This window comes from Heterodontus francisci, chromosome 31 (assembly GCF_036365525.1).
Source record: "Heterodontus francisci isolate sHetFra1 chromosome 31, sHetFra1.hap1, whole genome shotgun sequence".
Classification (NCBI taxonomy): Eukaryota; Metazoa; Chordata; class Chondrichthyes; order Heterodontiformes; family Heterodontidae; genus Heterodontus; species Heterodontus francisci.
Genome location: NC_090401.1, coordinates 6698078 through 6724736, shown reverse-complemented (window position 1 = coordinate 6724736; position 26659 = coordinate 6698078). Strand labels below are relative to the sequence as shown.

General features: G+C 46.7%; 1 long non-coding RNA gene across 1 annotated transcript; it reads right to left on the bottom strand.

Moving 5' to 3' along the window:
* Positions 1–1842: 1842 nt before the first annotated feature.
* Positions 1843–22007, bottom strand: LOC137347063 (uncharacterized). The gene is made up of 3 exons (XR_010968852.1): positions 21766–22007; positions 12531–12748; positions 1843–2442 (listed from the first exon to the last, which is right to left on the bottom strand). It is a non-coding gene; the product is annotated as an uncharacterized lncRNA (long non-coding RNA).
* Between the last annotated feature and the right edge of the window lie 4652 nt (positions 22008–26659).

Genomic DNA, 26659 nt, shown 5'->3' with positions numbered 1-26659 from the left:
TAGATGGTAGAGATTGCGGGTATAGAAGGTGCTGTCTAAGGAGAGTTGGTGAGTTGCTGCAGTGCATCTTATAGATGGTACACACTGCTGCCACTGTGCATCGCCGGTGAAGGGAGTGAATGTTGGGGATGGGGTGCCAATCAAGTGGGCTGCTTTGTCCTGGATGGAATCGAAATTCTTGAGTGTTGTTGGAGCTGCACCCATCCAGGCAAGTGGAGGGTATTCCACCACATTCCTGACTTGTGCTTTGTAGATGGTGGACAGGCTTTGGGGAGACAGAAGGTGAGTTACTCGCCTCAGGATTCCTAGCCTCTGACCTGCTCTTGAAGCAACAGTATTTATATGGCTGCTCCAGTTCAGTTCCTGGTCAATGGTAACCCCCAGGATGTTGGTAGTGGGGGATTCAGCGATGGTCATGCCACTGAACATCAAGGGGAGATTGTTAGATTCTGTCTTGTTGGAGATGATCATTTCTGGCACTTGTGTGGTGCGAATGTTACTTGCCACTTATCAGCCTAAGTCTGAATGTTGTCCAGATCTTACTGCATCTGGACATGGACTGCTTCAGTATCTGAGGAGTCGTGAATGGTGCTGAACATTGTGCAATCATCAGCGAACATCCCCACTTCTGACCTTATGATGGAGGTTTGAAGCAGCTGAAGATGTTTGGGCCTAGGACACTACCCTGAGGGACTCCTGCAGTGATGTCCTGAGACTGAGATGATTGACCTCCAACAAACCACAACCATCTTCCTTTGTGCTACATTTGACTCCAACAGCGGAGAGTTTTCCCCCTGATTCCCAATTTGTCTTGGGCTCCTTGATGCCATACTCGGTCAAATGCTGCCTTGTTGTCAAGGGCACTCACTCTCACCTCTGGAGTTCAGCTTTTTTTCCCATGTTTTAACCAAGGCTGTAATGAGGTCAAGAGCCAAGTGGCCCTGGCGTAACCCAAACTGAGCAGGTTATTGCTAACCAAATGCAACTTGATAGCACTGTAGATGACACCTTCCATCACTTTGCTGATGATCAAGAGTAAACTGATATGGTAGTAATTGGCCGGGTTGGATTTGTCCTGCTTCTTGTGGACAGGACATACCTGCGGGATTTTCCACATTGCTGGGTAGATGCCAGTGTGTAGTTGTACTGGAACAGCTTGGCTAGGGGTGCAGCTACTTCTGCAGCACAAGTCTTTGGTCCTATTGCCAGAAGGTTGTCAGGGCCATTAGCCTTTGCAGTATCCCGTGCCTTCTTAATATCACCTGGAGCGAATCAGGTTGGCTGAAGACTGGCATCTGTGATGCTGGGGACCTCAGGAGGAGGCCGAGATGGGTCATCCACTCGACACTTCTGATTGAAGATGGATGCAAATGCTTCAGTCTTGTCTTTTGCACTGATGTGCTGGAATACAGTTGAGTATCAGGATATTTGTGGAGCCTCCTCCTGCTTTTGGTTGTTTAATTGTCCACTCATGATGTTTTTTTTTATTTGTTCATGGGATGTGGGTGTCGCTGGCTAGGCCAGCATTTATTGTTCATCCCTGATTGTCCTTGAATTGAGTGGCTTGCTAGGTCATTTCAGAGAGAATTTAAGAGTCAACCACATTGCTGTGGGTGTGGTGTAACATGTAGGTCCTTCCCTAAAGGACATTAGTGAACCAGGTGGGTTTTTACAACAAGCGACAATGGTTTCATGGTCACCATTAGATTAGCTTTTAATTCCGGATTTATTAATTGAATTCAAATTCCACTATCTGCCGTAGTGAGATTCAAACCCATGTCCCCAGAGTACTAGGCTGGGCCTCTGCATTGCTAGTCCAGTGACATTACCACTACACCACTGCCTCCACCCAATGTGACAGGATTGCAAAGCATAGTTTTGGTGTTTATAGATTCTGCAGGTGGAGGAATAGTAGGAACACCAGTCCTCCTCAGATGAGGATGACTATGAAGAGGGTGAGGAGGAGGACAACAATGACAACGATGCCATCATCGATACGAGGGCCATATAGAGACATGCAAGCAACATCAGGGAGAACCTCATTTATGCAGTTTCAGCCAACAATAAGCCACATCATCAAGGAATGTTGGGAGGAGAAACATAACAATTCTCCAGATAAATTTTGCATGAGGTCTTATTCATCTCTGCAATCTTAACAAAGCATTGCTGCACTTTCATGTGATTGGCATTTGAAATTTTCCATGGGCTACAATGAATGTGACTGCACTCCACTGCTAACAGCGTTAAGTTATGACCGTAGAAAACAAAAGTAAGGCATGACAGTATTGGAAAAAGTTATTAATCATCAATAGGAAAACAGCCATCACTGAAGAGTGAAGGCTCAAATTCCAATGAAATATGGACACTGGACATTTCTGAGATGCTTTGCAAACATCATTGCGTTCCTGTCATAGTCCTCCAAAAAAACTTCTTTGTATCCATCTGTAACCAAGCAAAACATTACTGAGAGTGGATCAAATTTTGCAAGGAATAGAAATGTGTTAAACATCTTTGCACTCATTAACATTTCTACATCACCCCTGCCACCTTCGTGCTCAAAACACTTTCAATTTCCTTTTTCTCTCACTATGTCTAGGCGCTACCCCGACATTAGCAGCTGAGGTGGAGGCTGTCTGCTCAGCGCGCTGCCCTGTTGCTGTGGATGACTGTGGCGGGATTCCTCAGGAGGAACGGGGCTTTGATGGCTTCATCTTATCAGGTGTCTGCAGCAATGGTGCTCTAGTATCTCGTGTGCTCACTTGCTGGAGGTAAGGGGCCAATGTTGGGGGGCTGGAGAGAGGAGGTGTGGTGGGGAGGATGAAACACCGCTTTCCTTTGGATGTCCTGAGAGGAAGGCTCCGGGGCAGCTGGCACGAGCTCCTCCCCCATCTGTGTGCATGATGACACCTGCCTGTCTTCCTGAGGGGAAGGAGTACCTGGAGGGAGGTCCAGGTTCCTCGTCCCCCTTGCACATAGACTCTGCTAGAAATGTTGGGGAACATAGGGTCTAGTGAGAAGGAAGAACTTATGAAATTAGTATGAGTAGGGAAATGGTGTTAGGGAAATTGATGGGATTGAAGGCCGTTATAACCCCAGGGCCTGATAATCTACATCCCAGAGTATTTAAGGAAGTGGCCCTAGAAATAGTAGATGTATTGCTGGTCATTTTTTCAAAATTCTATAGACTCTGGAACAGCTCCAATGGATTGGAGGGTAGCTAATGTAACCCCACTATTTAAAAAAGGAGGCAGAGAGAAAACAGGGAATTTTAGACCGGTTAGCCTGACATCAGTAGTGGGGAAAATGCTAGAGTCCATTATAAAAGATGTAATAGCAGAGCACATGGAAAACAATGACAGGATCGGACAAAGTAAACATAGGTTTATGAAAGGGAAATCATGCTTGACAAATCTACTGGAATATTTTGAGGATGTAACTCGTACAATAGATAATGGAGAACCTGTGGATGTGATGTATTTGGACTTTCAGAAGGCTTTCGATAAGGTCCCACACAAGAGATTAGCATGCAAAATTAAAGCACATGGGATTGGGGATAAGGTACTGACATGGATAGAGAACTGGTTGGCAGGCAGGAACAAAAAGTAGGAATAAACGGGTCTTTTTCCAAGTGACAGGCGGTGACTAGTGGGGTACCACAGGGATCAGTGCTAGGACCCCAGCTATTCACAATATATATTAATGATATAGATGAGGGAATTAAATGTAACATATCCAAATTTGCAGATGACACAAAGCTGGGTGGGAGTGGGAGCTGTGAGGTGGATGCAGAGAAACTCCAATATGATTTGGACAGGTTGAGTGAGTGGGCAAATACATGACAGATGCAGTATAATGTGGATAAATGTGAGGTTATCCACTTTGGTGGCAAAAACAGAAAGGCAGATTATTATCTGAACGGCAACAGATTAGGAAAGGGGGAGGTGCAGCGAGACCTGGGTGTCCTTGTGCACCAGTCGCTGAAAGTAAGCATGCAGGTGCAGCAGGCAGTTAAGAAGGTAAATGGTATATTGACTTTGATAGCAAGAGGATCTGAGTACAGGAGCAAGGATGTCTTGCTGCAATTATACAAGGCCTTGGTGAGACCACATCTGGAATATTGTGTGCAGGTTTGGTCTCCTTATCTGAGGAAGGATATTCTTGCTATGGAGGGAGTGCAGCGAAGGTTCACCAGACTGATTCCTGGGATGGCAGGACTGACGTATGACAGGAGGTTTGGTCGATTAGGTTTGTATTCGCTAGAGTTTAGAAGAATGAGAGAGGATCTCATAGAAACCTACAAAATTCTAGCAGGACTGGACAGACTAGATGCAGGAAGGATACTCCCGATGGTGGGGGAGTCCAGGACCAGGGGTCACAATCTAAGGATAAGGGGTAAGCCATTTAGGATTGAGATAAGGAGGGATTTCTTCACCCAGAGAGTGGTGAACCTGTGGAATTCTCTACCACAGAAAGAAGTTGAGGCCAAATCAGGGCGGCACAGTGGCGCAGTGGTTAGCACCGCAGCCTCACAGCTCCAGCGACCCGGGTTCAATTCTGGGTACTGCCTGTGTGGAGTTTGCAAGTTCTCCCTGTGTCGGCGTGGGTTTCCTCCGGGTGCTCCGGTTTCCTCCCACAAGCCAAAAGACTTGCAGGCTGATGGGTAAATTGGCCATTATAAATTGCCCCGAGTATTGGTAGGTGGTAGGGCAATATAGGGACAGGTGAGGATGTGGTAGGAATATGGGATTAGTGTAGGATTAGTATAAATGGGTGGTTAATGGTCGGCACAGACTCGGTGGGTCGAAGGGCCTGTTTCAGTGCTGTCTCTCTAAATCTAAAAAATGAAGTATATTCAAGAAAGAGTTAGATATAGTTCTTAGGGCGAAAGGAATCAAGGAATACGGGGAGAAAGCAGGAACAGGCTACTGAGTTTGGACAATCAGCCATGTTTGTATAGAATGGCAGAATTGAATTGAATGGTATAGAATTGAAGGGCTGAATGGCCTACTCCTGCTCCTATTTTCTTGTTTCTACTGCATGGAGCCCATGGCAACAGTGATGGAGTGCATTTGGCCCGAGTGCTCAACCAGACTCGCCACAGAGCGTGCCAGACTCTGTACTGAGGAAGCCATACACTCAAATAAATAAAAGCAAAATGCTGGAAATCTGAAATAAAAACAAGAAATGCTGGAAATACTCAGCAGGTCTGGCAGCATCTGTGGAGATAGAAGCAGAGTTAATGTTTCAGGTCAGTGACCCTTCATCAGAACCGACAAAGGTTAGAAATGTAATTGGTTTTAAGCAAATAAAGCAGGGGTGTTGATAGGACAAGGTCACAGAGAATAACTGACCAGAAGCTGAGCAAAGGCAAACTGTATGTTAATGGTGTGCTAGACAAAGCGTTAAAACAGAGAAGGTGTTAATTGACAGAAAAATGAACAGCCCTGGCCCAAAGCACAAACATGAAAAGAAACAGTGGGTAGGCACATGGTACAAAAATGAATGATGAAACAAACTAAAATCAAATAAACAAAGAAAAAAGAAAAAAGTAAAAATAACTGAAAATAAAAAGGGGGGCCCATCATGCTCTGTAAGTATTGAACTCAATGTTCAGTCCGGCAGGCTGTTCCTAATCGGTAGATGAGATGCTGTTCCTCGAGCTTGCATTGATATTCGCTGGAACACTGCAGCAATCCCAGGACAGAGAAGTGAGCATGAGAGCAGGGGGCTGTATTGAAATGGCAAGCAACCGGCAGCTCGGGATCATACTTATGCACTGAGCAGAGGTGTTCCGCAAAGCGGTCACCTAATCTGCGTTTGGTCTCCCCAGTGTAGAGGAGACCACATTGTAAGCAGTGAATACAGTATATTACATTGAAAGAAGTACAAGTAAATCACTGCTTCACCTGAAAGGAGTGTTTGGGGCCTTGGATAGTGAGGAGAGAGGAGGTAAATGGGCAGGTATTACACCTCCTGCGATTGCAGCGGAAGGTGCCTTGGGAAGGCGACGAGGTGTTGGGGGTAATGGAGGAGTGGACCAGAGTGTCACAGAGGGAATGATCCCTTCGGAATGCTGACAGGGGAGGGGAGGGAGAGATGCGTTTGGTAGTGGCATCACGCTGGACATGGCGGAAATGGCGAAGGATGATCCTTTGGATATGGAGGCCGATGGGGTGGAAAGTGTCGCAATTCTGGGAGGGAGGGGAAGGGGTGAGGGTAGAGGTGCGGGAAATGGGCCGGGCACGGCTGAGGGCCCTATCAACCACATTGGGGGGGAAACCCTCGGTTAAGGAATAAAGAAGACAAGATCAAGATCGGCGCAGGCTTGGAGGGCCGAATGGCCTGTTCCTGTGCTGTACTGTTCTTTGTTCTTCTATTTTTGTTCTTTATATCAGAAGCACTGTCGTGGAAGGTAGCATAATCAGAGCAGATGCATCAGAGTCGGAGAAACTGGGAGAATGGAATGGAGTCCTTACAGGAGGTAGGGTGTAAAGAAGTGTCGTCGAGGTAGCTGTGGGAGTCGGTGGACTTATAATGAACATTAGTAGACAACTTATCCCCAGAGATGGAGACAGAGAAGTCGAGGAAGGGAAGGGAAGTGTCAGAGATAGACCATGTAAAGGTGAGAGAAGGGTGGAAATTGGAAGCAAAGTTGTTAAAGTTTTCCAGTTCGGAGTGGGAGCAGGAAATGGCACCAATACAGTCATCAATGTACCGGAAAAAGAGTTGGGGGAGGGGGCCTGAGCAGGACTGGAACAAGGAATGTTCGACATATCCCACAAAAAGACAGGCATAACTAGGAACCCATGCAGGTATCCATACCTTTTACTTGAAGGAAGTGCGTGAAGTTGAAGGAGAAGTTGTTCAATGTGAGAACAAGTTCAGCCAGGCGGAGGAAGGTGGTGGTGGATGGGGACTGGTTAGGCCTCTGTTCAAGGAAGAAGCGGAGAGCCTTCAAACCGGAGATTGGACGTCCATAGTGAAGGGGAGGTGGTTGGGGCCAGGAAACTGGAAATTGTCAAAATGACGTAGGGCGTCAAAAGAGTCACGGATGTAGGTGGGAAGAGACTGGACCAGTGGAGAAAAGATAGAGTCAAGATAGGAAGAAATAAGTTCAGTGGGGCAGGAGCAGGCTGACACAATGGGTCTGCCAGGGCAGTCCTGTTTGTGGATTTTGGGAAGGAGGTAGAAGCGAGCTGTGTGGGGGTGCGGGGCTATGAAGTTGGAAGCTGTAGAGGGAAGATCTCCAGAGGAGATGAGGTCAGTGATAGTCCGGTGGACAGTAGCTTGATGTTCTGTGGTGGGGTCATGGTCCAGAGGGAAGTAGGAAGACATGTCTGAGAGTTGGCACTGAGCCTCTGCAAGGTGGGATCGGTACGCCAGACAACAACAGCACCACCCTTGTCTGCAGGTTTGATGACAATGTCGGGGTTAGACCTGAGAGAACGGAGTGTGGCAAGTTTAGAGGGGGACAGGTTAGAGTGAGTGAGGAGGGCAGAGAAATTGAGACGGCCGATGTCTCTCCAACAGTTTTCAATGAAAAGATCAAGAGTGAGTAAGAGGCCAGAGGGAGAGGTCCAAGTGGAGGGAGAATGCTGGAGGCAGGTGAATGGGTCCACTGGTCAGGGGGAGGACTCCTGGTCCAAGAAGTGAGCCCGGAGGCAAAAGCGACGGAAGGAGAGCTCAATGTCATGCCGAGTGCAAAATTCATTGAGGTGGGGAACGTAAAGGAATAAACTGAGTCCTTTCTGAGTACAGAACGTTCAGCATCAGAGAGGGGAAGGTCAGAGGGTATAATGAATACATGGCAAGTCTCGGACAGGCAGAACTCATGGTCATTTGCCTGCATTGCCAATGTAGTCTCCTCTGGGGGAGCTGATTTGATCATGGCCTGATCCAGTCAGCATTTAGGGACTCTGCAGGAGATTTTCTCCTGCCACCTCCCTCTGACCTCCTGCAGTCTTTCTTTCATGCCTGGGGGTCTACCACCTTAGAGTCATAGAGTTATACAGCACAGAAACAGGCCCTTCAGCCCATCGTGTCTGTGCCAGCCATCAAGCACCTAACTATTCTAATCCCATTTTCCAGCACTTGGCCCATGGCCTTGTATGCTATGGCGTTTCAAGTGCTCATCTAAATACTTCTTAAGTGTTGTGAGGGTTCCTGCCTCTACCACCACTACAGGCAGTGCGTTCCAGATTCCAACCACCCTCTGGGTGAAAAACCTTTTCCTCAAATCCCCTCTCAACCTCCCGCACCTTTCCTTAAATCTATGCCCCCTGGTTATTGACCCCTCCGCTAAGGGAAAAAGTCTCCTCCTATCTCACCGATCAATGCCCCTCATAATTTTGTATACCTCAATCATGTCCCCCCTCAGCATTCTCTGCTCTAAGGAAAACAACCCTAGCCTTTTCAGTCTCTCTTCATAGCTGAAATACTCCAGCCCAGGCAACATCCTGGTGAATCTCCTCTGCACCCCCTCCAGTGCAATCACATCCTTCCTATAGTGTGGTGCCCAGAACTGTACACAGTATTCCAGCTGTAGCATTTTACACAGCCCCATCATAACCTCCCTGCTCTTATATTTTATGCCTCAACTAATAAAGACAAGTATCCCATATGCCTTCCGAACCACCTTATCTGCCTGTGCCGCTGCCTTCAGTGATCTATGGACAAGTACATCAAGGTCCCTCTGACCTACTGTACTTCCTAGGGTCCTACCATCCATTGTATATTCCCTTGCCTTGTTAGCCCTCCTAAAATACATCACCTCACACTTGTCAGGATTAAATTCCATTTGCCACTGCTCCGCCCATCTTACCAGGCCATCTATATCGTCTGTAATCTATGGCTTTCCTCCTCACTATTTACGACACCACCAATTTTCATGTCATCTGCGAACTTACTGATCATACCTCCTATATTCACGTCTAAAACATTAATGTACACTACAAACAGCAAGGCTCCCAGCACCGATCCCTGTGGTACACCACTGGTCACAGGCTTCCACTCGCAAAAACAACCCTCGACCATTACTCTCTGTTTCCTGCCACCAAGCCAATTTTGGATCCAATTTGCCAAATTGCACCAGATCCTATAGGCTCTTACCTTCTTAAGCAATCTCCCACGTGGGACCTTATCAAAAGCCTTACTGAAGTCCATGTAGACTACATCAACTGCTTTACCCTCATCTACACATCTAGTCACCTCATCGAAAAATTCAAACAAGTTAGTTAGACACGCTCTCCCCCTGACAAAGCCATGCTGACTATCCCTGATTAATCCCTGTCTCTCCAAGTGGAGATTAATCCTGTCCCCCAGAATTTTATCCAATAATTTCCCAACCACTGATGTTAGACTCACTGGCCTGTAATTACCTGGTTTTTCACTGCTACCCTTCTTGACTAATGGTACCACATTCGCTGTCCTCCAGTCCTCTGGCACTTCTTCCATGGCAAGGGAGGATCTAAAAGTTTGTGTCAGAGCCCCTGCTATCACCTCCCTTGCCTCACAGAGCAGCCTGGGATACATCTCATCTGGGCCTGGGGTTTTATCCACTTTTAAGCCTGCTAATACAGCTAATACAATCCCCTTCCCTGATCTCTACACCTACATCGTCCTTCTCCATAGTGAATATAGATGAAAAGTAGTCATTTAAAACCTCACCTATGTCCTCCGGCTGCACACACAGATTGCCACTTTGGTTCCGAATGGGCCCTACTCTTTCCCTGGTTATCCCTTAATATACTTATAAAACGCCTTAGGATTTTCCTTTATCTTGCCTGCCAGTGTTTTTTCATGTCTCCTCTGCGCTCTCCTAATTACTTTTTTAAGTACCCCCCTACACTTTCTATACTCCTTTAGGGCCTCCGCTGTTTTCAGTGCTTTGAATCTGCCATAAGCCTCCTTTTTCCTCCTGACCCAATACTCTGCATCCCTTGACATCCAGGGTTCCCTGGACTTGTTGGTCCTACCCTTCACCTTAACGGGTACATGTTGGCTCTGAACTCTCACTATTTCCTCTTTGAATGACTCCCACTGGTCTGATGTAGACTTTCCTGCAAGTAGCTGCTGCCAGTTAACTTTGGCCAGATCCTGTTTTATCATACTGAAATCGGCCTTCCCCCAATTCAGTACCTTTATTTCCGGTCTTTCTTTGTTCTTTTCTATAACTACCTTAAATCTTACAGAGTTATGGTCACTATCCCCGAAATGCTCCCCTACTGACACTTCTACCACTTGTCCGGCTTCATTCCCTAGGATTAGGTCCAGTACTGCCCCTTCTCTTGTTGGACTTTCTACGTACTGGCTCAAAAAGCTGTTTGCATTTTAATAATTCCGCCCTCTTTAAGCCTTTTGCACTAAGACTATCCCAGTTGATATTAGGTAAGTTGAAATCCCCTACTATTATTACCCTATTATTTTTACACCTCTCTGAGATTTGCCTACATATCTGTTCCTCTATCTCTCCCTGACTGTTTGGAGGCCTGTAGTACACTCCCAGCCAAGTGATTGCCCCCTTTTTGTTTTTAATTTCCACCCATATGGCCTCATTTGAGGAACCTTCCAAGATATCATCCCTCTTTACTGCAGTAATTGACTCCTTGATCAACAGTGCAATGCCACCTCTCTTTTCTCCCCTCCCCTATCACGCCTGAAGGTTCTATACCCTGGAATATTGAGTTGCCAGTCCTGCCCCTCCCTCAACCATGTCTCTGTGATAGCAATAATATCATAATCCCATGTGCTAATTAATGCCCTCAATTCATCTGCCTTATTAGTAAGACTCCTTACATAAAAATAAATGCCTTCACCTTCACCCCTGCCAGATCATTATCTAGGAGCAGGTCAACCCTGTCCACAGGCAAACTAGGGAGAATCCCTACGCTCACTGGTCCCAAAACTAGGCTGCACTCCAGGTGCACCCGATGTACAGCTACAGGCATACACTGCCCTCCAATACCATTCACCACCATTTTGGTGTTCACTGCACTCTCTTCTCAGTGGAAGGGTTCTGGTGGCCCCTGTGTCCCTGAGGATCACTATGGGCTTGCTTGCCACACTCGAGGGATATGGGGTTACTTTCCTGTCAAATACAAAACCCTGATAACCTTCAGGAATCCTGTTAACCTTTCCTGCACTGACCATAGTAATTTTCCTGGGTTACACTCTTACTGCAGTTAGAGCCACAGCTTGTTCTGTGTTTTCCATCAGGTCCCCGTCTTCACTGAGCAGGTGTATGCTTATTAACCCTACTGGTTTCCCCTTTAGTTTCCAGCAGTCAGCTTTTAAATGTCCTGCCTTATTACAATGGAAGCACACAGGTCTCCGGGTCTCACCCTTGCTCGCAGCTGGAGGAGGGCCCCCGAGTCTCCTGCTTTTCTTTCTCTTCCAGGACTGCCTGGGAAGATATCACCTTCCCACCCTTTGTCCTTTTCAGATTTGTGGGGGTGATTAGGAAAGGTTCTCCCCTTGGAAACCAACCTATAAATTAAAGCAAATTCATTGGCCAGAACAGCTGCTTGCCGGGTTCCCTGAACCCATTGCTCCTCTACATGAGTTTTTATTGAGAATGGGAGAGAGTTTATAAATTCCTCTAAAAGGATTACTTCTCTGAGAGTCTCATAGCTGAGCTGTATTTTTAAAACCCTCAGACACTGGTCAAAAGCCAGCTGCTTACTTCTTTCAAACTCCAGTTAAGTTGGATTGGCTTGCTTTTTGAGGGTTCTAAACTTTTGGCAGTAGTTTTCGGGTTCTAATTTATATGACCCGAGAATAGCATTTTTAGTCTGTTCATAATTTGATTAACTCTCATCTGGCAGCAAGGAATAAACCTCATGGGCTTTTCCAGTCAGTTTACTTTTCAATAAGAGAGACCAGGTCTCAGCTGGCCATTTTAACTGCCTTGCCAGTTTCTCGAAAGACACAAAAAATTCTTCCTCATTGAATTTTGGAATTAATTGAGCGAGTTTTAGCAAGCTTGTACCCTAGCCCTGAATTATTCTCCTCCATATTGGCCATGCTTTCACTAGAGATACTCTGTCACCCGCCCCCCCACCCCCCAGCTAACTTCAGCCACCTTAACTCTCTTTCTTCGCATTTCTTCCAGAATATTCTTTGTCTCTCTCTCTCCTGCCTCTCACTTTCTGTACATTCCTTTTGGAAGGCTCTCTCTTTCTCCCTCTCCTGCCTCTCTCTCTCTCTCCTCAAATTCAAGTTTCCTTTTTTCCAATTGTAACTCTGCTTGCAGTACTCTGTCTGGGTCTACTTCTAACACTGTTTCTGCTTCTTCATATTCAAGGGGAAAGTGGTTGGCCACTAGCCTTAGGAGTTCAGACTTCCTAGCCTTGCCATATACAGTGATCCCACACTGCTCTGCCATTTTCCTCAACTCCTCCATAGACAGTGCTTTTAACTTATCCCAAGTTACTTCACCCTGGCTTGGAGAGCTACTCGCTTCAGTTGCAGACATGTTAGTATTCAATCACACACAACCACAAGAAAACCTGTGTTGAAAACTTGCTACCCACTTCCAATTTAACTCGTTCGTCTGTGGGTAAAATTCCAGATGCTAGCACCCAAATTTCTGTTACGACCAGGCGAGAAAGGTGTCTAGGGGTCTGTTATTTTCTTCACCTGTTCTTATTGTAACAGGGTTTAATTTTTACTGTGCTTTGAGCTCCCCCTTTGTGAATCCTTGTTCACAATTTTCCAACTTTAAGGCAAAGAGCGAGCACAAACAGACTTTCTGTGGTTTAAAGAAGAAAGATGAAATTTAGTAAACCTTAAACTTAAACTCTAATACGGTTAACGTCTACAGATATATGACATGCCCACGCTAGCATGCACATGCGACACACACATGCAAATAGGGACAGAAAAGAGTAGAAGAAAAGATAAGTAGAACAGTTTGAGGCAATATCTTGTTACTGTTTCTCGAGCTCACTGTAGTCCTTGATTGAAGATATGGTATTGCATTTCGTTCGGGCCCAGTATTCTGCTTAAACCTTGTTCACGTAAGAAACTTTTCTCTCTTTAAGTTTCCCGTGTTTTCACAAGATTCAGTTCTGTGGGAAAGAGATGGAGGCAGGCAGACAGGAGAGGAGCTGTTCTCAGTGCATGAGTGCACGGTGTTCTCTGATTTCCAAACACTACTTTTCCAGTTTAAAACTCCCCTAGTTGTCCAGCAGGTGGTCACATGACCGACTGATTTGACCAGGTCTCTTCTGTGTATTGGGGCGGGGACTGGCTCCCTTTGTTTCCACATTGTCTGGTACTATGCAAAATACCTTTCCAGTCAGAAGCTTGCAATTTTTAAGTTTTAATGTTCATGTGTCGAAATAATGTGTGTCTCAGTCTTGGCAGGTGGGGTGGGGTTTACCAAACAATTGGCTTTCATACAACACATCCAATCACATAAACAATGCCAATCTTCATCATTTAGCAAATGGCACCAAGGTTGCTCACTCATTCCACTGCAATCTTTGTTTACCCTCTGCCTTAAAGACACAGAACTGTGGAAGAAATCAATGGAGTAGCCTCGCCAGGACCACTTACCCTCACTGATCTGGGCGGCACAGTGGCGCAGTGGTTAGCACCGCAGCCTCACAGCTCCGGAGACCCGGGTTCAATTCTGGGTACTGCCTGTGTGGAGTTTGCAAGTTCTCCCTGTGTCTGCGTGGGTTTCCTCCGGGTGCTCCAGTTTCCTCCCACAAGCCAAAAGACTTGCAGGTTGATAGGTAAATTGGCCATTATAAATTGCCCCTAGTATAGGTAGGTGGTAGGGGAATATAGGGACAGGTGAGGATGTGGTAGGAATATGGGATTAGTGTAGGATTAGTATAAATGGGTAGTTAATGGTCGGCACAGACTCGGTGGGCCGAAGGGCCTGTTTCAGTGCTGTATCTCTAAATCTAAATCTAAATCAAATCATTGAGGCGCTTGCAGCACTGCACCCATGTTCTAAGAGTTACTCCACGGTTCAAAACCTCCTCCACTGCCTCCATCCAGGCCACCTTGGCGAGGCGGGAGGGTCTTCGCACTCCGTCTGCAGGGAAGAGGACCTCCCACCTTTCCCTGATGGCCTGAGGGAGAACCTGCAGGGAGGCATCACTGAACTGAGGGGTTGCCTGCTGACTGCCATTTGATTCACTTTGGCTGTAGGGAAATTAAATGATATGAAGTTGGTGGTGATTTTCACAAAATAAGGGAGGCAAAAACATTTTTATTTAAGTGAAAGCTTCAACTACGTTATTCTGAAGATACTTACATGAAAGGAAGGCTGCTGCTCCTTCAGGCTGCAGCACAGAATGTTTTATATCTGTGGCGACCATGGTGCTTGGGGCAGAGATGGCGGGTTCCACCAATGAAAGGTCGCCCCCACTTCGATCCCATCCCGTCACCACACGGCTCATTTAAATACAAAATTTGCATGGGAAACGGGATTTACGTCAGGAGCAGAAGTTACTTCTGGTCTCACCGTCGGATAGACTGCACTCATAATATTCCAGTCCTGGGCTGTGGCACCTGGACTGTGGAAGTATGTATGAGTCGTGGCAGCTTCCCGGGAAGTGGGCACACACTGGTAGGAAACACTTTCTGTGGTCGCATACCAGCTGGACATTAATTTAATGAAACCCCTTCCTGTTTATGAAGGTGGCTGATTGGTCCATAGCAGCCTTGATGGCCACAGGTGTGCAGGCGATCACACCTGGGATCTGTGGGAATCCCTCAATGGCCCCAAATCCAATGGCCCTCTTGGCCTGACTCTCAGGGTCACCCGCCCTCCTGAACAGAGCATTTGTCACCTCCTTGATGCAACAGTGCCCTGCGGATTGAGAGATTCCACAAATGTCCCCAGTGGATCCCTGGAATAATCCAGAGGCATAAAGGTTTAGGGCCACAGTAATTTTGAAGGCCACAGGCATAGGATGAGCACCAAAACCCATTGGTCATTTAGCAGTGCACAGAGATCTGTGACAGCCTCTCTGCACAGCTGCAGTTGTCTCTGGCAGTTGTGTTCATGTCATCCGAGTCCTATAGACTGGCTGGCGTATCTGTGCTCTTCGGTGTCTTGATGGCTGTAGGTGCTCACGTCTGGGAGCTTCCTCTTGAGCCGCAGCTGCCTCTTAGGCCCGCCTCCCTTGGAGATGCCTCAGCACAGTAAGGTGATCCAGGAAAACAGGGTGAATCATAATCATCTCTATCCTCCTTGGACCTTCGGCTTAGAACCAAAGAACCACAGAAAAATTACAGCACAGAAGGAGGCCATTCAGCACATCGTGTCCGTGCTAGCTGAGAAAACTAGCCGCCCAATCTAATCCCACCTTCCAGCACCTGGTCCATAGCCTCGCAGGTTACAGCACTACAGGTGCATGTCCAGGTACCTTTTAAATGAGTTGAGGGTTTCTGCCTCCACTGAGCCCTGTGGAACACCACTGGGGACCATTTTCCATTTGCAAAAACATCCGTCGACTACTACCCTTTGTTTTCTGTCACTGAGTCAATTTTGGATCCAACCTGACACATTCCCCTGTATCCCATGGGCTTTCATTTTACTGACCAGTCTGCCATGCAGGAACTTGTCAAATGCCTTACTAAGATCCATGTAGATCACATCCACTGCACTACCCTCATCAATCCCTCTTGTTACATCCTCAAAAAACTCAATCAAGTTAGTACGACATGAAACAAAAACAAGAAATGCTGGAATCACTCAGCAGGTCTGGCAGCATCTGTGGAAAGAGAAGCAGAGTTGTAGAGCGATTGGACGTCCATAGTGAAGAGGAGGCTGTTGGGACCAGGAAACTGGAAATTGTCAAAATGACGTAGGGCGTCAGAAGAGTCACGGATGTAGGTGGGAAGAGACTGGACCAGCGGAGAAAAGATAGAGTCAAGATAGGAAGAAATAAGTTCAGTGGGGCAGGAGCAGGCTGACACAATGGGTCTGCCGGGACAGTCCCGTTTGTGGATTTTGGGAAGGAGGTAGAAGCGGGCTGTCCAGGGTTGTGGGACTATGAGATTGGAAGCCGTAGAGGGAAGATCTCCAGAGGAGATGAGGTCAGTGACAGTATTTTAGTAAGACATGACCTTCCCTTAACAGATCCATGCTGACTATCCCTGATTGATTTGTGCCTTTCCAAGTGTCAGTTTATCCTATCCCTCAGAATTGATTCTAATACTTTACCCACCACCGAGGTCAGACTGTCTGGCCTATAATTATTTGGCCTATCCCTTGCACCTTTTTTAAACAATGGTACAATGTTCGCAGACCTCCAATCGTCTGACATCTCGCCCGTATCCAGTGAGGATTTGAAGATGATCCTCAGCGTATCCACTATTTCCTCCCTGGCTTCCTTTAACAACCTGGGATGCAATCCATCTGGCCCTAGCGATTTATCCACTTTCAAGGATGTCAGACCCTCTAGTACTTCCTCTCTCATTATGCTTATCGTATCTAATATTTCACACTCCTCTTGAACTACAATGTCTGCATCAACCCTCTCCTTTGTGAAGATAAGAACAAAAAACTCATTAAGAGCACTGCCCACATCTTCTGCATCCACGCATAAGTTCCCTTATACATCTCTGATAGGCCCTAACCTTTCCTTAGTTATCTTCTTGCTCTTAATGTACTGATAAAACATCTTTGGATTTTCCTTGATCTTACCTGCCAATAATTTTTCATAACCTTTCTTTGCTTTTCTAATTTCCTTTTTTACTTCACCCCTGCATTTTTTATACTCCTCTAGGCTTTCTGAAGTATTAAGTTTTTTGCGACCATCATAAGCTTTCTTTTTCTGCTTTAACTTCCCCAGTAAGCTTCTAGATAACCAGGGGGCTCTAGATTTGTCCTGCACTGTGCCTGTTGTATCTCGCTTTTGAATGCCTCCCACTGGTTTGCCACTGATTTTCTTTCAAGTAGCTGTATCCAGTGCACTTTCGCCAGGTCACTTCTCAGATTTGTAAAATTTGCCTTCTCCCAATTTAGAACTTTTGCTCCTGTTTTATCTTTATCTTTTTCCATGATTATGCTAAAACTATCTGTATTATGGTCACTATCTCCAAAATGGTCACCCACTGTTACTTTGTCCACTTGCCCAGCTTCATTGTTAAAGACTAAATCTAGAACTGTGCCCCCTCTCGTTGGGCTTGTTACATGCTGGCTAAAAAAGTTCTCTTGAATGTAGTTCAAGAAATATGTGCCCTCTGTGCCCATCACACTGTTTGGATCCCAGTTGATATTTGGTAGTTGAAATCCCCAACTATTATTGCCCTATTGTTTTTGCACTCATAAATTTGTCTGCATATTTGTTCTTCTATCTCCCTCTCACTATTTGGGGATCTAGGGGTTCCCTCTCAGCCTTTACCTGGTCTAACCATAACAGGGTTTATTATAAAAAAACACCATTGCTTTTAGCTCCCTCTCAGAGAATCCTTGTTCACCGCTTTCCAATTGTAAGTCAAAGAAATCAATTAGATGGGTTTTCTTAGATTTAAACAAGAAAGGTGGAAGTTTATTAACCTTAAACTCTAATTCGGGTAACGGCTATGAATATGCTAGCATGCAAACACATGCAGATAGAGACACAAAAAGTAGAAAAAAAGGGGAAAAGTTTGAGGCAATAGATGGATTGTAGTTACAGTCCTTTGAGTTTGATGTTGAGTCTTTGGTTGCCGGTAAGTCTTGCTGTTCGTTGGGGCCCAGTGCAAGCTTTAACCTGTTTCAATGTAGGAGTCTTTTCTTTCGAGGTTTACGTGTCTTCAGTGGCTCCGGAGACTTGTGAGAAAGAGAGAGAGAGACTGCCAGGAGAGACGCTGTCTTATTCCAGGTTCAGTTGCAAACTGCAGTCTGACCAAACTGTCCCGTTAGCATAATTCAAAACTCCAAGTTGGCCAGCAGATTAGTCATGTGACTAAGTGTTTTCACCAAACTCTTGCATTTGTGGATTCCAAAGTTCTCGGTGCAAGGGGAGGGGTGTAGTGCTATCTCTTATACAGACATGATGTGCATCACCATTGCCCAGACCAATCTCTGTTATTTGAAGCAGTGAACAATTATTTTGTCTCTCCAAGCACTGTCCCTTAGTATGCAAATGTTCTTCCAGCCACTGCTGCTCTCTTCAAACAACTCATTTCTTCACTCCAGCAGCAGTTTAAAATTGATGTTCATATGACGAAATTAATATGCATCATTCTTGGTAGGTGGGGGTCTTCATGACAAGGTCTGTAGTATTCTCCTAGTAGTGTGACTGTCCCTTTTTTATTTCTGAGCTCCACCCATATGGCCTCATTTATTGATTCATTCAGCATATCATCCCTCCTCAAAGCTGTTATTGATTCCTTAACTAATAATGCTACAGCCCATCCTTTTTTTATCCCCCTTTCTATCTCGCCTGAAAACTCTATATCCAGGGATATTGAGCTGCCATTTTTGCCCCTCTTTAAGCCAAGTTTCTGTTGCAGCAATTGTTATGACCAGGTGAGAAAGGTGTCTAGGGGTCCCTTTTAGCCTTCAGCTGATCTTATCGTAACAGGAAATAAAAGCAAAATACTGCAGATGCTGGAAATCTGAAATAAAAACAAGAAATGCTGGAAATACTCAGCAGGTCTGGTAGCATCTGTGGAGAGAGAAACGTTAACTCTGCTTCTCTCTCCACAGATGCTACCAGGCCTGCTGAGTATTTCCAGCATTTCTTGTTTTATTTCTTATTGTAACAGGGTTTTGTTTAAACACACCGTGTTTTGAGCTCCCCCTTGGTGAATCCTTGTTCATCGCTTTCCAATTATAAGGCAAAGAAATGAGCACAAACAGGCTTTCTTAGGTTTTAAGAAGAAAAGTGAAATTTATTAAAATTTAAACTTAAACTCTAATTTGGTTAACGCCTACGGATACACGCCACGCCCTGCTAGCATACATATGCGATACGCATATGCAAATAAAGACAGAAAGGAGCAGAAGAAAAATAAAGTGAAAAAGTTTGGGGCAATATCTGAAGGGGGTTTGTTATGGTCCTTCATGCTTGCTGTAGAGTCCTTGCTTGTAGGTAGTCTCACTTTTCATTGGGGCCCAGTATTCTTCTTAAACCTTATTCATTGTAGGAGACTTTTCTCTCTTGGGGTTCATGTGTCTTCAATGGGTCTTCAGTTCCATGAGAAAGAGATGGTCGCAGACAGTAGGGGTGGCAGCAGGCCAGTCACAAGAGGTCTTTTCAGTCCAGGAGCAAACAGCTTTTCTGAGTTTTAACACTCTGTGGTAAGTTCAAATTCAAAAACACAGGTTGCCCAACAGGTTATTCATTTGACTAGGGGTGTGTGACCACATCCATTTGTGCATTCGGCTATCTTAGCAGTCAACCTGGAATCCTTGCTCCTCTACCCTCAGTGTCTGGCAATCAAAAGTCCATTGTGGATTAAGTTGGAGCAGGGAGTAGCCCCTTTGTCCTTTCCAAATCCTGTCTGTTATGATGCGAATGTCTTTCCAGTCAACGGTCTGTTTTTAAAAAAAAACAAGTTCTTTCTTTACTCCAGTATCAGTTTAAAAATCAATGATTATGTGGTGAAATTAATGTGCCTATTCTTGGCAGGCAGGGGCCTGCATGACACAATGTCATCGTGTTGCCATGTGTCTATCTATGCCCTCAGCTCATTGTCTTTATTTACTATGCTCCATGCACTTAAATAAAAAGTTTTTTTTTTAAACCCTCAAATAATTACCTTGTAAGTTATAAGGTTAGTACTACTAAGGTTTTAATCAGTGTTATTTATTAATAATCACTAATTAGAATAGTGCTGTTTGGACAGAGTGAGACTATGAGTTGTGTGTGAGGGATTTCATTGACTGGGGAAGGAAGTGCTCTTTTCATTCTTTCCTTTCTTTTCTGCCTTTTCAGCCTCCACAGTAACAGGGGAAGAAGCTAATTGGCAAGTAACTGGCAAGTTATTCTACGTACTACTCTAGCAATGATTAGCTTGTAAAGTTAAGGAATGGCAGAGCAGCTTGGCCAAGCGGAATGTGCCTCCTGTGGCATGTGGGAAGTCAGCCAAATTCCTGTGCTGCATTCTTTTTAACCTTTGCTTACAGAGTCATAGGGTCATTGAGTTATACAGCACAGAAACAGGCCCTTCGGCCCATCGTGTTCGTGCCAGACATCAAGCCTATCTATTCTAATCCCATTTTCCAGCACTTGGCCCGTAGCCTTGTATGCTATGGCATTTCAAGTGCTCATCTAAATCCTTCTTAAATGTTGTGAGGGTTCCTGCCTCTACCACCTCTTCAGGCAGTGCGTTCCAGATTCCAACCACCCTCTGGGTGAAAATTGTTTTCCTCAAATCCCCTCGAAATCTCCTGCCCCTTCCCTTAAATCTATGCCCCCTGGTTATTGACCCCTCCACTAAGGGAAAAAAGTTTCTTTCTATCTAACCTATCAATGCCCCTCATAATTATGCATACCTCAATCAGGTACCCCCTCAGCCTTCTCTGCTCTAAGGAAAACAACCCTAGCCTATCCAGTCTTTCTTCATAGCTGAAATGCTCTAGCTCAGGCAACATCCTGGTGAAATCTCCTCTGCACCCTCTCCAGTGCAATCACATCCTATAGTGTGGCAACCAGAACTGTACACAGTACTCCAGCTATGGCCTAACTAGCATTTTGTTCAGCTTCTTCTGTCTTTCCGAGTCACTCGCTAATTTTCTGCCCTCCGTTCCCTACCCTGAATTTGTCCTATCTGAAACTGCCCTCAGGTTCCCACTCCCCCTGCCAATCAAGTTTAAACCATCCTCAACAGCATTTGCAACCCTTCTTGCAAGGATATTTGTCCCAGTCCTGTTCAGGTGCAGACCGTCCGGTCTTTTCTCCTCCCTCCCTGCACAGCTGAGCCACCCACGGTGCTCTGGTCATGACTCTTGCTGTGCTCTCCAGAGGAACCCTGTCTCCCATTGGTACTCAAAACTGAATACCAGTTAGAAAGTGGGATGCCCTCTGGGGACTCCTGGACTACCTGCCTTGACCTTCGTGTCTGTTTGGCAGACACGCAGTCCGTCTCTGCCTGTGCTCTCTTAATCCACATAATTCTCTGCCTCGCGGATGCACCACAGTAACTCCAGCCACCGCTCGAGTTCCGAAACACGGAGCTCAAGCTTGTGCAGCCGGTGACACTTCCTGCGGATGTGTTTGTCAAGGCTACATGTTGCGGTCCACGACTTCCCACATACAACAGAAGGCACATACCACTTGGCCAAGCTGCCTTAGGTTTCCAAACTAATCATTGCTCGAGTAGTAAGTAGAATAACTTGCCAGTTACTTGCCAATTAGCTTCTTCCCCTGTTACTGTGGAGGCTGAAAAGGCAGAAAAGAAAGGAAAGACTGAAAAGAGCACTTCCTTCCCCTGGTCAGTGAAATCCCTCACACACAACTCACAGTCTCACTCTGTCCAAACAGCACTATTCTAATTAGTGATTATTAATAAATAATATTAATTAAAACCTTAGTACTACTAACCTTATCACTTACAAGGTAATTATTTGAGTCTTTTTTAAAAAAAAAACTTTTTTTCTCTGATTTTTTAAAGCTATTTACAGGTAATAACAGCTGTTACTTACCAACTAATCAGCTTATAAATTTCCTGTGATGTCACTGTTAGTTTTATTCTTCACTTTTCGAACCCAGTGCACAGGAACACAGCCACAGAGACACAGGTCCATCGCTAACCGTCGCTCCGCTCCCCCGCGAGGTGTAGGCCTCAAACCCTGCTCTTTATTTATACCTCCTGCTCCGGTCCCATTTCCACATAGGTCCGCTTCCGACTGCTCCGCTCCTCAGGTAGGCTTCCTTCAAAAGGTAAAGTTTACCTATCTGGGCAAAGAATTGTGTTAATTTTGGTTCTACAGGAAGCCTGCATTAGCTTTATGGTATGGAATGATGTTGGTCTCAAAACCTTTCAAAAAATTTGAGCCATCACAATCATGCCAACACCATTAAAGTGCCCTGTCCTGGCCCTCCGACAAAAATCACCCATACACGTGCAGAGTTCCCCTGCCCCTCCCCCTTCACTCACGATCCACTTGCAGATTGAGTTTAGCGGAAATGTCCGTTGCAAAACCCCGAGATAACACCCGTAAAGTTTCCTACCCTCTCGAGGCAGCGAGGACTCTCACATCAGTGGCACCAGCTTTTCAAAGATGCAAAACTGAAGGCACGTGAACTCTGCACGTCAAGCAGAAAATTGTGAATTCCTGGCATGATTGTGGCAAATGACATCCTAATGTATAAAACAGAGTTCAATGATCATACCGCCACGTCGGGGCAGAAGTGCTGCCAAGGGACGTCGCTGCCTCTGACAAAATCGGGAACTAACATAACGGCGTTGGGTTCCATGGTGAACACTCCACGCACATTGAGCAGCCCCCCACCCAGCAAAAATCCTGCCTTCTACAGGACCATAGAATCCAGCCCTAAATAGCATGAAGGTCAGCTCAATGAAGTATAGCTACTATAGAGTACATATCTTGGGAATTTGGTGAGTGAGGGAATTCTAAATGTTTTAAGGGTTGATCTCTTTGTAAAATCTAGTCAAGTTTTGCTTTTACATTTCATTTAACTTTAACCTGAACTTGTAGTCTCTTTCAGTGTTGGTCAGTGGTAAACAAGCTACCTGCTATTGGCAGCTGCATAGTTAGTTAATTCATCTTAGTTTGTTCAGTTTGCATACCCGCTGTTTTTTTTTCCATCTTTGCACTTGCTGCTGTTCAATATTCAGTCCGTTAACACCTATTCTGTACTAATGCTTTGTCTTTCAACACACCATTAACATATTGTTTGGCTTTGCTCCGTGACCTTTTGGTCAGCTATGTGGCCTGGTCCAATCTGCACCTTCTCCTTTGTTATCTCTTGCCCCACCCCCACCTCACTTGCTTATAACCTGTGACATTTTTAATATTTGTCAGTTCCGAAGAAGGGTCACTGACTCGAAACGTTAACTCTGCTTCTCTTTCCACAGATGCTGCCAGACCTGCTGAGTGGTTCCAGCATTTCTTGTTTTTATTTCAGATTTCCAGCATCTGCAGTATTTTGCTATTAGTTAGTTAATTAGGTGGCTAGTTAGAACTGGTTACCGTGTCAGCAGGGGCTGACTCAGGTCTTTGGAATTTTTTCCAGTATAAATACAGGAGACAAATACAAAAAGTGCTGGAAAAAGTCAGCAGGTCTGGCAGCAACTGTGGAGAGAGAAGTAAAGTTAACATTTCAGGTTTGTGGCCTTTCATCAGAACTGGCAAAGGTTATAAAAGAAACAAAGTGATTGATGACAATGCTACGTCATCAGGATGCGCCGCGGTGCGCACATGTGCACACGGGCTCCGGCCATCTGCGCATGCGCTGCGGTCTGGCTTGCCAGGACCAGGGGGAAGGGAGGTCGGGAGGGAGGGGGGAAGGGAGGTCGGGGGGGAGGGGGGAGCAGCGGAGCGGAAGGGGAGTGCCTTTTTCTGTGCATGCGCCATAAACACAAGGACTGGCTGATGAGATGGAGCCAATTAATTTGCCCAACAATTGCCCGGAAGCACCTTCGGATGGAGGTGGCCATGCGCTGGACATCAGTCGCGTGCCACAATCCATGGATCCTGAGCGTTTCACCCCCTGGCCTAATGATCTGATGGACCATACATACGCCTGCCTGTTCAAAGCTCCAGTTCCCCCACCTGTGGTACCCTCTCCTTGCTGTTCAGTTACACAGTCACCTGTTCCTGCACCCATCAGAGCAGTGCACGTGGACACACAGCCACATGTTTCCCCATCCGCCCTTGAAACAACCATGCAGAGCCTTGTGAGACTCCGTAATTGCCAGCTGCTGCCTGTCAAGCAGAGAAGGTGTCCAAAGGGGTCAAGCACTTGGGGAACATTCAGCAAGAAGAGACTGAGCATTAAAAGAAACAAGCATGCCGTGTCCAGTGGTAGCAGAAATGTGAATGCTCTTGCTGCGTACACAACTGGTGAGGTGGGAGTGCAGCCACACCATTCTCCATCCTCAGTGTTGCTTTAAGGCAAAGGTAGATAAGAGTGAAAGAAATGGAAGATGATGCTGATAGTAGTCGGCAGGATTAAATGGGAATGGATGGGAAGACGCACGAGTAGCATAACCACTAGCAGGGAACAGCTGGGCTAAATGGCCTGCTTTATGTTCATAGTCCAAAAGAAATGTGCTTCTTTTTCCAGCACCCTCACATCATTCATCTTTTCCCTGAGAGCAGCATTGAACCATCACGAGATAGGGGCAGTTACATCATCCTGACTCCTACAGCTGAGGTGGGTACTAAGTGATTCATTGGCCTATACTGCAGAGCATAAAGCATGCACAACAGTAATTTCATTGGAGGGAGGGAAGCTCTGACACTGATGTTCTTTCATTATTTCCTTTCGTGTAAAATGTGCCCTTGAGAAAACAATCCTTGACACTTAAGGACGGCATTCCAGCAAAGGAGGCAGTGCAGGAGATGATGCAAGGATGTGCTGATTCCTGCATCTGAGGTGGGTAATAAGTGCTTCATTGGCGACGTTATCAATTGGTGCCTTCACTACAGAACTTAAAAAGGTGTGCACAACAGTAATTTCAGTGGATGGAGGGAAGCAAGCTCTGACTCTGATTTGCTTTATTTCTTTTCATGTAAAACATGCCGTCGAGAAAACAATCCTCGAGACTTACGGTCAGCATTCAAGCAACGAAGGCAACTAGATCATGCTGCGGAGCTCATCACGATGTGGAAAGAACATTGCATTTATGGATGAATTGGGAATGCACATTGGGATGCGCTTGGGGAACATTCACCAAGAATAGACTGAGCTCAGACTCTTGTGACTTTGCCTTCTTCACATGGACAATACAGTAGTGGAATAGAGAGCCAAGCGTTTATTCACCACAAGGCTCTCCAGGAACAATCTCTTTAGCTGTGCATAGCAGAGACTCGGCCTGTCTGTCCAACGGGAATGCTGGACACAACACTCATGTATCCATGCACAGCAGTTCCTCGGATACTTAATGAACTTAATAAAACTTTTCAATAATTAAACCCAGAATTGTTGAGGTTTTGTTTTGCATGCTATTTCCCCGACTTTGCAACTGCACTTCAGATATTCAACTATGGTGGAGGGGTGGAGGTAAGTGGGTAGAGGGGGGGGGTGGGTGAAGAGGGGGAGGGAGGGGTGGGTGAAGAGGTGGAGGGGTGGGGAGAGCGGGGAGGGGTGGGGAGAGCGGGGAGGGGTGGGGAGAGGGAGCATGCAAAATGCAGGGACCAGACAGTTCCAATGCCTGAAGTACTGTGGAGAAGTAGGGGAGAAAGCAACTGTATTGGGCATCCGCAGCTGGAGGGAACGGCTGAATGGAGAGGGCCGGAAGCGAGAGGCCGTAGAGAGCCGCGGGGAGCGAGCGTGCGAAGACCTTGGTGTCACCGGGTCCAGGGACTGGCCAGTAAGTCTTTTGCTGTTGTGTTTATGGTGCATGCACAGAAAAAGGCACTCCTCTTCCATTCCGCTGCTCCCCCCACCCCCCACTCTCTCCCCTTCCTCCCTCTCCCTCCCCTCCTCCCTCTCCCCCTCCCCCTGCTCTCCCCCACTTCCCCCAGCTCTCCCCCTACCCCCTTCTTTACCCCTCCCTCCTTGACCCCTCCCTCCTTCCCCCCCCTCCCTCTCCCTCTTTCCCCCCCCCTCCCTCTTCCCCCCTCCCTCTCCCTCTTTCCCCCCTCTCCCTCTTCCCCCCTCCCTCTTTCCCCCTCCCTCTTTCCTCCCCCCCTCTCCCTCTTCCCCCCTCCCTCCCTCTTTCCCCCCCTCTTTTCCCCCTCCCTCTTTTCCCCCCGTCCCTCCCTCTTTCCCCCCTCCCTCTTTCCCCCCTCCCTCCCTCTCTCCCCAACCCCCCTCCCTCCCTCTTTCCCCCCCTTCCCTCCCTCTCTCCCCCCCTCTCTCCCCCCCTCCCTCTCTCCCCAACCCCCTCCCTCTCTCCCCCCCTCTCCCTCCCTCTCCCTCTCCCCCCCTCCCTCCCTCCCTCTCCCTCTTTCTCCCCCCCTCCCTCTCCCTCTCTCTCCCCCCCTCCCTCTCCCCCCCTCCCTCCCTCTCCCTCTTTCTCCCCCCCCCTCTCTCCCCCCACTCCCGGCACCGCTACCGCTGGTCTCCCCGCCCCCCGCGCTGCTCTCCCCGGCCCGCTCCACTCTCTCACTCCAGCCATTGTATTCTGCCACGTGTTCGTTCGGTTTCCTCTGTGTGATTCTTTGAGCAGCGCCATCTTTAGTCCTGGCAGCTGCTGCAGTCGCAATCTGTGACGTTTTCGTGGCACATGCTGTATTTGCGCATGTGCCAAAACAGCGCCACCTACCGATCGCGTTGTCAACAATTGCGGTCTAAAAGAAATAGGTTTTGGGCAGTGAAGGGGAGGGGGTGGGGGGGAGAGAACAAAGGGGAAGGTGTTTGATAGGGCAGAGGGTGATTAAATAACAAAGCTGTCCTAGGACAGAGGCAAAGCGTGTGTGAATGCTTGTGGTGAAAGACAAAGCATAAGTCCAGAGAGACTGTTAATAGCGCAATAATGAGCAGTTCTAACTACATGAAAAGCAGGCACATGGTTAAAAAATAAAATATTAACAGAAGGCCAGTCATGCTCTGAAGTTATTGAACTCAAT